General features: G+C 37.7%; 1 long non-coding RNA gene across 5 annotated transcripts; it reads left to right on the top strand.

The window, feature by feature from the left end:
* The first annotated feature begins 3,001 nt into the window (after positions 1–3,001).
* On the top strand, positions 3,002–7,882 carry LOC140641566 (uncharacterized). Of its 5 annotated transcripts, none has more exons than XR_012038162.1 (3): positions 3,140–3,389; positions 4,667–6,811; positions 7,674–7,882. It is a non-coding gene; the product is annotated as an uncharacterized lncRNA (long non-coding RNA). The 5 variants fall into 5 exon arrangements; XR_012038166.1 differs by having other exon boundaries at positions 3,145–3,389; positions 4,667–5,177; positions 6,676–7,882; XR_012038161.1 differs by having other exon boundaries at positions 3,002–3,389; positions 4,667–7,882.
* The last annotated feature ends 2,423 nt before the right edge of the window (positions 7,883–10,305 follow it).

The following is a 10,305-nucleotide window of genomic DNA, read 5'->3' as shown; positions in this document are numbered from 1 at the left end:
TAGAGGCTTTACACAAAGAAGGAAGCAATAAGAAGAGGGGACAAAAACATTTTACAAGTGAAATGAAAAAGCCTAGGCACATCACCTTAAGTTAGGCTGAAAATAATCAAAGGAAAACCTTACTATTTTTTTTCTTCAATTTACCTTCTTTTCTTCTTTCTTTCCATTTGTTCTTCATTTTTACATATATGGCCCTTATTACATGAGCGGCCTGGGTCCACTTACTGGGAAATGCAACAGAATGGTAAGATTTGCTGTCTTGCTGCAATTTCCCTCAAAACTGTGTCCATACCAAGTGATAAGAAGTTTCAAAATTTAGGATTGAACCTTAAAACAGCATTTTATGGTTACTTGCCATAACAGCCATAAAAAGACACAATTAAGTTCAAATCATGAGACCAATCTTCTGAAGCAGAAATCTGAATATAAGCAATCTGATTTCACCCAATCACTCCTGTTTGAAATTCAACATTCAACTATTAGTTCAAGGGTTTTTATTATCATATTTCTAGTTCTCATCTTCCGTTCAGCATCAGCATTGATGCTTCAGGCCAGCCAACATTCTCTAATGCTTTGTTCTGTTTTATGAGAACAAATGGTGTCCCTTAGAGGAGTTGTAGATATAACTGTGTAAATATATTAACAGTAGTTATGTGAGTAAAGACAATCATAACTTAGCCCCTTACTTATCTTGGTGCCACTACTTGCCATTAGTCGATTTTTAATTGGGAAAGAAGAGAGTCTCTTTTTCCTTCTCTTTCTACTTTTCTTCTTCTAAATCTGTTTGTTTGTTTCTAAAGAACTAAAGTAGTGCTGTCTGTAAACATATGACTCATAAAGTTTAAGTAAAACAGCACTTCTGAAAGTTGTGTTTAATGTTTTCTTAGACTCTAGTTCCCAAGTATTGAATTGTACTGTATTTTTGTATACCCAAAACCAATATTACACTGTATATTAACTAAATGGAATTTAAATGAAAAGTTTAAAAATGGGATCCCTGGGTGGCGCAGCGGTTTGGCGCCTGCCTTTGGCCCAGGGCGCGATCCTGGAGACCCGGGATCGAATCCCAAGTCGGGCTACCAGTGCATGGAGCCTGCTTCTCCCCCTGCCTATGTCTCTGCCTCTCTCTCTCTCTGTGACTATCATAAATAAAAATTAAAAACAAGAAAAGTTAAAAAATATGATTGTACTTTATAAAATATAAAATGATTGATTGGTTTAGAAGACTAAGAAGTTAAAGAGAGCTTGGAGCAGGAGTTAAATGTGAAAACAAGTGACTTTATTAAAAATTAATTTTGTATTATTATGTAGTGCCTTTTCTATTGAGCTAAGCTGAACTTGACTGATTGCTCTTTACTCTGAGATCAAATAGCTCCTTATCCTAAGAGTTCAAGGAGAGTGGTTTGTTATAATGTTATGTCAGGTATTGTCTACATATGTTTAAATCTTCACATATTATAAAGATGAGATATCTATATATGGAGACATAAGTTTATATCCTAAAAGTATTACATATTTACTTTTATTATTCTTTTGAAGATTTTATTTATTTGACAGAGAGAGAGAGAGAACCAGCAGGGGGAGCAGCAGGCAGAGGGAGAGGCAGAAGCAGGCTCCCCCGCTAAGCAGAGAGCCCATTGAGAGGCTGGATCCCAGGATCCAGAGATCATGACCTGAGTTGAAGACAATGATTAACCAACTGAGCCACCCAGGTGCCTTCACATATTTACTTTTAGAAACATCCTATTATGTTCAAATATTTTATGAAATGAAGTTGTAAAGTTGTCAGGTGGTTTCCACAGGAGAAGGTAGTTTTTATCATTGAAAAATTACTTTCAAGACTTGTTTGGTTTTTTTTTTTAGAACAAATGTAAGATATAGGGAGACAGGAGGATTATATTTTCAAACTTAGATATTAGTTTGATAATTGTTGATTTTGAAAAATAAACTGGCATGTGGGAAGTTCAAGGAAAATAGTTTGGTTAAATAGTCACCTGTCTGCTTTAGAAACTATTCAAGCCTTAATCTGGGGATATGAAAATAATTTTACCAGTCTTATCTTGGGAACCTTCATTAGCTCTCTTCCTTGCTACGCTATACAATGGGAATTGTCATACCTATACTCTTGATTACAAGGAAAAAATAATACATCTTTGGAGGGGTGGGTAGGATATTTGGGGGTTATTACAATGCTCAAACTCTCATTGCATGTTCTAACTTCTAAGAATTGAGCTAAAGAATATAATAAAGAGAAGAGAACTAATATATAATATGAACATTATAGTGTTTCTCATATTAAAAAATATTTTTCACTCAAAACACTTGAAATTTAGAATATTGTCTAAATTTGAAGAGTTTCTCTAAATATTTTCTGAATATGAAGATGTGACATGAAGAAATGAAGGCTTTAAAATTTCACATATGCTGCTTAAAATCTACATAAATATCTCCTTGTTAGGGTAGGAGATGGGAAAGGAAAATATAAATAGAATGGATTGTGAGGATGGTGGGATTTTAATAATAAAATCTTTTAACTCTTTCTATATAGTACTGTTTGTACAAGAGAATAGTAGTGTTTGGGCAGCCTGGGTGGCTCAGCAGTTTAGCACTGCCATTCAGCCCAGTGCGTAACCCTGGAGACCTGGGATCGAGTCCCACATCAGGCTCCCTGCATGGAGCCTGCTTCTCCCTCTGCTTGTGCCTCTGCCTCTCTCTCTCTCTGTCTCTCTATCTATCTCTCTCTATCTCTGTGTGTATGTGTCTCTCATGATTAAATAAATAAAATATTTAAATAAAAGAATAGTGTTTGTAAAAATAAGCTTAAATTACTATAATCATATAAATGAAAATGTGTCACTCATTTCATTTCAGTGACTGAGGAGGTTACATTATTTACTAAGGAGTTGTTGCCTGACGTGACATTCAGGAGGATAGAAAAGTATAGGGTATTTCTGACCAGGAGGAGAGTTTTTCCTTAATCCAAACATTCATGCATGTCCAAAGAGAGATGTCATTAAGCATGTGATTAAAGTGAGTGAGAGCATTTCCTTTAAGAAATTATCTTTCAGAGGCAGTTGGTTTACATAAAGTTAATCTGGGATGGAAGAATCCTGAGGAGTAACCGACAAGTTAAAGAAATATCCAGAACCGTGGGCAATATTCCAACCCCAACAGCCATCTGGAGTAAAGGATGATTGGAAGTTGGGACACGCGTGATGTCTTAGAGGGTTGGAAAAGAACTGCGGTCAGCCACATATCTGAGCACCATGAACAGACCACCTACAGGATCGGGGCACCTTGCCTTAAAAAGCCAGATGCAATGACACGTTTTTGAGTGAAGAAGCATCTGGAAGTTGAGGATATCAGAGAAGCTTCCTGCTGGTCTGGAAGTAGGTTTGGGGACACCCTTTCTTGGGCACAGATGGGAGTGGATGAGATACACTTTCAATGAGAAGGGAGTATAGCAAATCCAAGTCACTTAGTAGAGAACAGCTAAAGTTATCATTTTCCTTCCAGAGGAGATCAACTATGCCTAAGGAAACATAACCTACGAATACCCAAGGTACTTGGTACCTTGGTAGGGGCCTCATGTCCACCACAGTTTTTGTGAGGTAACTTTGCTGTGCATTCACTACCTGAGTGATGTCTGCTGCCTTTTGTGTTGGTTTATTTTCTTTCTCACTTTTATTCATCTGTGATTATCTGGAAAATGGAAAGTAGAATGAAAAATCATCTAACCTGAAGAGGAAAATGCAACACAGAAAGTTATTGCCCAAAGTGAGATTAGCCTTTCTTAACTTTTAAAAGACTGGACTGGAGCAAACAAGGATATCAACAAAAATTCTCTTTAATAAGAGCCAGTATAAAACCTGAAATTATGTATCACGGGGAATAAATTGTAGATAGGGAGGTAAGTAGGTAGGGTATATATTTTATTCTGGATTTGGATCCTATCAAGATCATGAGGCTATTTTCTTAGAGGGGAAAAAGTGTCTTACTGGACAATTTCCCTATTACATGGGGAATGTAATGGAATAAAAGAATGGCAAAAGACATTGATTTGGGGAGCATGTGAAGCTGTGGGGGCCAGGGGCCCTTGCTGGAAGCAGAAAAGACTGAGTAGTTAACTGTTGGAGGCAAAAATAACTGCCAGCCTGGGAGTTGAAAGTGTTGGGAGGGGGGATAGAATGGAGCACACATAAGAGCTCCATGGGCAAAAGCTGCTCTCATGAAGAAGCCCTAGTATATCTGACCCTGTCTGAAGGAGTGGTGGCCCACAAAGCTCAATGCTTTCAGTTCCTAGCAGAGAAGGCTGGTAATAAAGTTAGAGCCAAATAAGAAAACCCTGCCAATGCCAGGCTTTCACCAAAGCCAAGATCAGCATGTGCAAGTTCCTACCATGGTGCCTAACAATTTTTAAATATTCAGTAACTGTGTGTGTTTTAAAACATAAATATTAAAAAAATATTTTATTTGAGAAAGTGCACACAGAGGGAGAGTGTCAAGGACAATAGACTCCCCGCTGAGCAGAGAGCCCAATGTGGGGCTCCATCCCAGGACCCCGAGATCATGACCCGAGCCGAAAGCAGACAGTTAACCTACTGAGCACCCAGGTGCCCCAAAGCAAAAATTTAATTCGTCCTCCACTTTTTTTTTTTCTCTTCAGCTAACTTGATTACAAGATGACTCCCATACTGTAACTGCTGGTCAAAAAAATATCCTTGTGGAGATGACATTATTCTTTCTAGCTCCTGTAATACCCATATCTTCTCTCTGTCCAATCATTAAAGTGAGTAATTGCCTACAAAATGTATTATATGCAGGTCCAAATGGTGAAGAGTATGTAGATGAGTTAGACGGAGGATGTAATACACAAGAACAGAGGTTCTTGGTTCCTGAGGGACCTTTCCTTCCCAGCTGTCTACTTGAGTGGACCACATACACATCTTCTACCCCCAGATGAGGCCTATGTGGAAAAGGACGACATCGAGCAAAGGACATAGGTGGAAACTCCCTCCACCTGCAGCACACCGTCTGCTACTCTCAGCTGAGAGATTTGAAGAGAGCAAGAAGATTTACTTCAGATGGCTGTGGCATCCCTGTCATCATCCCCATCTACATTTCAGGGAGGGGTATGCAGGAGGGAGAAGAGGAAGTAGCTGTCATTATGAAGCAAGGTAAGGGCTTGAGGGGTAAAAGGACAAGCTTTGAACCAGGCTCAGCAAACTCACTGCTTCCAACAGACATGCTGCCGTGTCTTGAGTGGCCACATGAAAATCTCAGCTTGCTGTTCTCTGGTTTCCTAGGATACTGGAGTTATGGGCATTACTGAGGATAGTGTAGTTTAACCTATGAAGGAAACATTTTCGGGAACTTAATCAAGGTTATCTTGGAGCTGAGTTTCACTATCTCTTATTCTTCACTAGTACCGTGAGTGCAATAGGGGCATACTAATAAGCAGAAGATACAAAACATGAGCTGGAGAGAGAATATTAGATACTAGATACTAATGCTTGACAAAGGGAATCAGAAGGCCTATGGATCACATGCAGGGCAGGGGATAAGAAAATATGGCTATGATTTGAAATGGGACTCTGGGTAGGTAAATTCTTCAGATAAATCAGGGTGTTATAAAGGATGCTGGGATAAACACACCATGAGATGCCACTCAGGAACTAAAATACAGCTCCCCTTGCTTCCCAAACAGTCATTCAGCAGGGCCACTTGTACATATAATGGCTATGAGGCTTCGGGCAAGTTATTCTAGTTGCTGATTAGGCTACATACTGAAAAATATTCTACCAAAAAAAGAAAGTGTAGCATAAAAATCAAACATAAAGGGGAAAATAAAATAGAAAAACTTGAGACATAGTATATATGATCTCATCACTTTTGCAATCATTGTGCTGGAAGCTGAGGATTATCTGCAATTTAATCTAAGACTTTCTTTTAGGTGTGTGTCATCAGCTGAGGCTTTTCCCCCATTTGTTCTCTGGGTCTTGGCTTGAGATAATAGTTTCTATTCTCACTATTCCAGAGGCACCAGGACATAATAAAGGAAGATATAATTATTTATTTATTTTTAAGATTTTATTTATTCATGAGAGATACACACACACAGAGAGAGAGAGAGAGAGAGAGAGAGGCAGAGACATAAACAGAGGGAGAAACAGGATCCATGCAGGGAGCCCGACGTAGGACTGAATCCTGGGACTCCGGGATCACACCCTGAGCTGAAGGCAGATGCTCAACTGCTGAGCCATCCAGGTGTCCTTAACAAGGAATTAGAACAGTGATGTTCATGCACAGATGCCCAGGAATCATCACTCTGTTAGTAAAGAAACAGAAGAATAGCAGAAGCTACTTTGATAACTAGTGATTAGAGGAGAAAGAAGGTTCTGAAGATAAAGCAGAGAGAAATAAAGGGTGGGAAGCAACAGTTCCAGGAGAGAGGAACACAGACCCTTCTGGGAGAGAAGTAGGGCTCGAAGGGCAGAGCTGAGCCAGAACAGACAGAAGCAGAGGGCGATGGTCAGGTCCTCACCACCTCCTCATGGGAGTGCACCGGGTCTAGTGTGCTGAGCTGAAACAGGCTGGCCTCTGCTAATATCTTGATAGGAAAAAGAAAGAGAGCACTCTGTCCAAATCAAAGTAATATATTTTCTCTCTCCTCAGATAATACGTAACTTAGGAAGTTAAATGGTAGTGAATGAATAATACTAATGGCTAGAAAAAGTTGTAGAGAAGCGAAGAGAAGCTCAAGAGCTGAGTCAGCAGCAGAGGAGATGCCCACACCATTGCTGGATACTTTGTAAGTCCCTCTTAAGTGGGAAATATAAACCTATCTAGAAATCTGCTTTCAGCCCAGGCTGTGGCTCCTGCCACTGATTAGAATGCTTATACCAGCTCTGAGATGTTCTTGGAAAAGTGTTGAGGCACTAGCTTCCATAAGGATTTTCATACCCAGGAAAACAATGGAATTAGTGGCCTATAGAAGTTTATAGCTGCTCAAGGCAATTATTTCTGAGAATATTTGGTCTAAATATTAAGAACTCAATTAAAGCAGTCTCTGAGGATTTCAGAGATTGATCACTTAGATATTTGCCTGCTTTATACATGCTTCCATGTTTATATCCTGAAAGCAATTGAAGCTTAGAGAACAGAATGTAGCTGGAATCCAAGGGTGTGGAAAAGGCAGCTTTGGCTTACAGACTAGCAAAGGCTTGCAGGATCCCTTATCTTGTGGTGCCCCACTGCATTTGCCCTCAAATATAGAGAGCCTTTGCCATCAAAAGAAGCAGAAGCGGCTTAGATTTGATATTTCCGAGTAGTATCTTTGGTTGCCTGGAGCCAGGAAGAAAGATGTGTATTGCTTTCCTAGGGAACAAGGCCATAATGTCCTCAAATGGCAAGAGGGCAACTGAGCTGTTCAGGATTTGGGCTTGTAAACAGGACATCTTCGAGACAGGCATCTCTGAGACAGTTGGAACAAGGGGAGATTTACCCATTCTAACAATAATTCTGTTACTGCCTTCTGCAGGAACTAATTCTCTTACGAGTTAGAGATACCCAGTACTGATCAGAGATTAAGAAAGTATCAGATTTGTTACAGTTCTGCCATTAACGAACCTATTCTAAAATTGATTTTCTAGTAACATGTTTTATCTCTGCAGATTTTGGAAACAGGCCTGAGAATGGGCATCTGATTATTCAGCAAAAAATCCTAATCTATAAAGAGGCTTTCTTACCTTAGCCCCACCGAGGTCTATATCCTGAAATTGTGAGGGTTCAGAAGACCAGAACACAAGCCCAGTGTTCAGGTCAAGAGAACAAGAGCCTTGGAATCAGACACACTTGAATAAAAATTGAATTATTTTACTTACTTGTTAGATCTGTGATTTTCTTGCTTTCCCAAACTTCTGTGTTCTCATTTGTAAAATGGGGATAACAATAAACACAAGCAATTATAAAATGTATTACCTATGTTCCTCAAGCATTTGGCACAGTATACTGCATAGAGTACATTTTCAAAACTGTAGTTATTATTTTATATTAGTCCTGATATGCTCTTCTGAGTATCATTTCCAGAAATAGTTATTATATATCTGAATTCTTTGATTTTGTAAAATGAGATTTTAGGTGGCAAGGTATCTGGGAACAACATCAGATGAAACCTGATAGAATCTGATAATGATGGACTGAAGAAGATAAAAGACTAAAGCCTGAAGGCCGTTTGCATGATTGCAGAATCCTGTTGTTCTGGAGAATAGATATAGGAACAGAGGAACTTACAAATAGTCTTCCTTTTCCTGTGCCCCTCTGCCTCCCACTCTCTCTCTCTTAAAACATTTTTAAGCCTTTTGCTTTATAAATTACATCTAGAACAGCTAACAATATACCATCTAAAATAATCATTAACATTTTAATTTAGATATGTTATATATTTTCCAAATTATAAATAAAATCAGCCTGCATGTATTTTATGACCCACTTTTAATTCACTGAATATAACATAAGCAATCTTAAGGGAATTTAACATTACTCATATGAATCACTTTAATGCCTATATATTATAGAGATACCTTTAATCGTGAAATGACTGGTGCCTTCTATGCACAGCCACCCTGCCAGGACAACACTATCAGAGTCCCTGTTCTCAAAAAAGCTAGATTCTGCTGTGAAGACTGACTATACAGTTGAGAAATTTGTTACTAAGGAAATAAAAGTTAAAACCAAAATGAGATATCAGCGGCTATATTCCTAAGATAATATCAAATATGTAGGGAAATAGTTTTGATTACCTCCTTTGTCATTAGTGGTCCTTTTCTTACTCAGGTATATGCTGGCTTCCCATCTTTTTCCTATTCTTTCCATCTAACCTAATCTCAGACAATTGATATGTTACTTTTTATGTCTTTATATCTGTATAATAATCTCTAGCAAAAAGTTGATTGTGTGTATATATGCATATAAAATGTTGCATATATGTATATATGAGTTATATAAGCATATGTATATGTAGTTATATGTACATTAAGCATATATATGAAACTATATATATACAACTCACTTGCTATGTGGGTGTGTCTGTGTGTTGAAGATGTGAATGAAAAGAGATTTAGATTTCACTTAACTGAAATAACAATTTTATTTATAACTTATTTATTCCCAGAAACACTTTTTTAATGTTGAATGAAAACTTTACAATTTATTGTAAATGTTCAAATAAAAGACAATATTCTGATGTGGTCATATGTAAGTTTTATCTCTCTTTTACCTCTCTCCACCACTTTTTAAAATATTCTGTAAAGCCAGCTAAAAAACTTTAATATATTTTAGTGCAAGAGAACCAATATCAATATCATATGAGCTCAGTAGCAAGCAGGATGCTGTGCCCGCTACACAAGGACTCCTTCAAATTTGTCATCTACCTATAAGGTCACACAAAACCAGTTTTAAAAAATCCTGATCTGATATATGCTTATAAAGAAGAGATGACAGTCCTGAGCAGTCACAGCAATAACTTAATTTACCTAAGAGAGAGAGATAAATGACAGGTAGAGAAAATTTCTGTCAAGCCATGGAGACCTTGAGATGAAAGTGAAACTCTTTTTTTGTAACCAAAGGTCAGATCTCTGTACTTTTAAGAATCCCTCCTTGATGGCCTCTTTTGATTTTTAGGTGTCAAAATGAAATTGGATGAATCTGGAATTTTCACTCAGTTTTAATGAAATCAGAATTTTAAATAGATGAGGCCAAAAGACCAAGAAATGTGAAACTGTAAAGAATGAGGCTCAAATTATGGATTATTTAAATTAAGTGAACTATCTTTGCCTTTGTCTTTGATGACCTATTTTCAACATTAAAAAATTTCTACAGTCTTTGATCTTTGAAGATATAAGAGATTCAGTTAAGCTACTGCAAAATTATTACAGCATATTTATTCATTCTAAGCTTATTATTGGCTATGATGTGTCATTGTGTGCCATTTTGGGTCTTAATATTTTAAAAGAATGCAGTTATTCAAATCTCACAATTGTGCACTGTGATCAATATTATGAAGGCAAAATACATGACATTGTGGACAACAGAGTGGGAACAGATGTGTCATTGATTTCAGGAAAATTATTTTTATGAAAATGGACCTCAGCAAAAACATAATATAGCTGGAGCACAGACAAGAGGGAACGAGGGAAAGAGAATGTGTTAGGCGCCAACCGGGTGCACATTTGTAGGCTATGACAAGGACTTTATTTTTTATCTGATAAATCATGTGGAGGTTTGAGCAGTGCTTTGAATTTTTGA

Source organism: Canis lupus, chromosome 10 (assembly GCF_048164855.1).
Source record: "Canis lupus baileyi chromosome 10, mCanLup2.hap1, whole genome shotgun sequence".
NCBI lineage: Eukaryota > Metazoa > Chordata > Mammalia > Carnivora > Canidae > Canis > Canis lupus.
The sequence above is the reverse complement of the archived record's forward strand: the minus strand, read 5'-3'. Positions and strand labels throughout refer to the sequence as shown.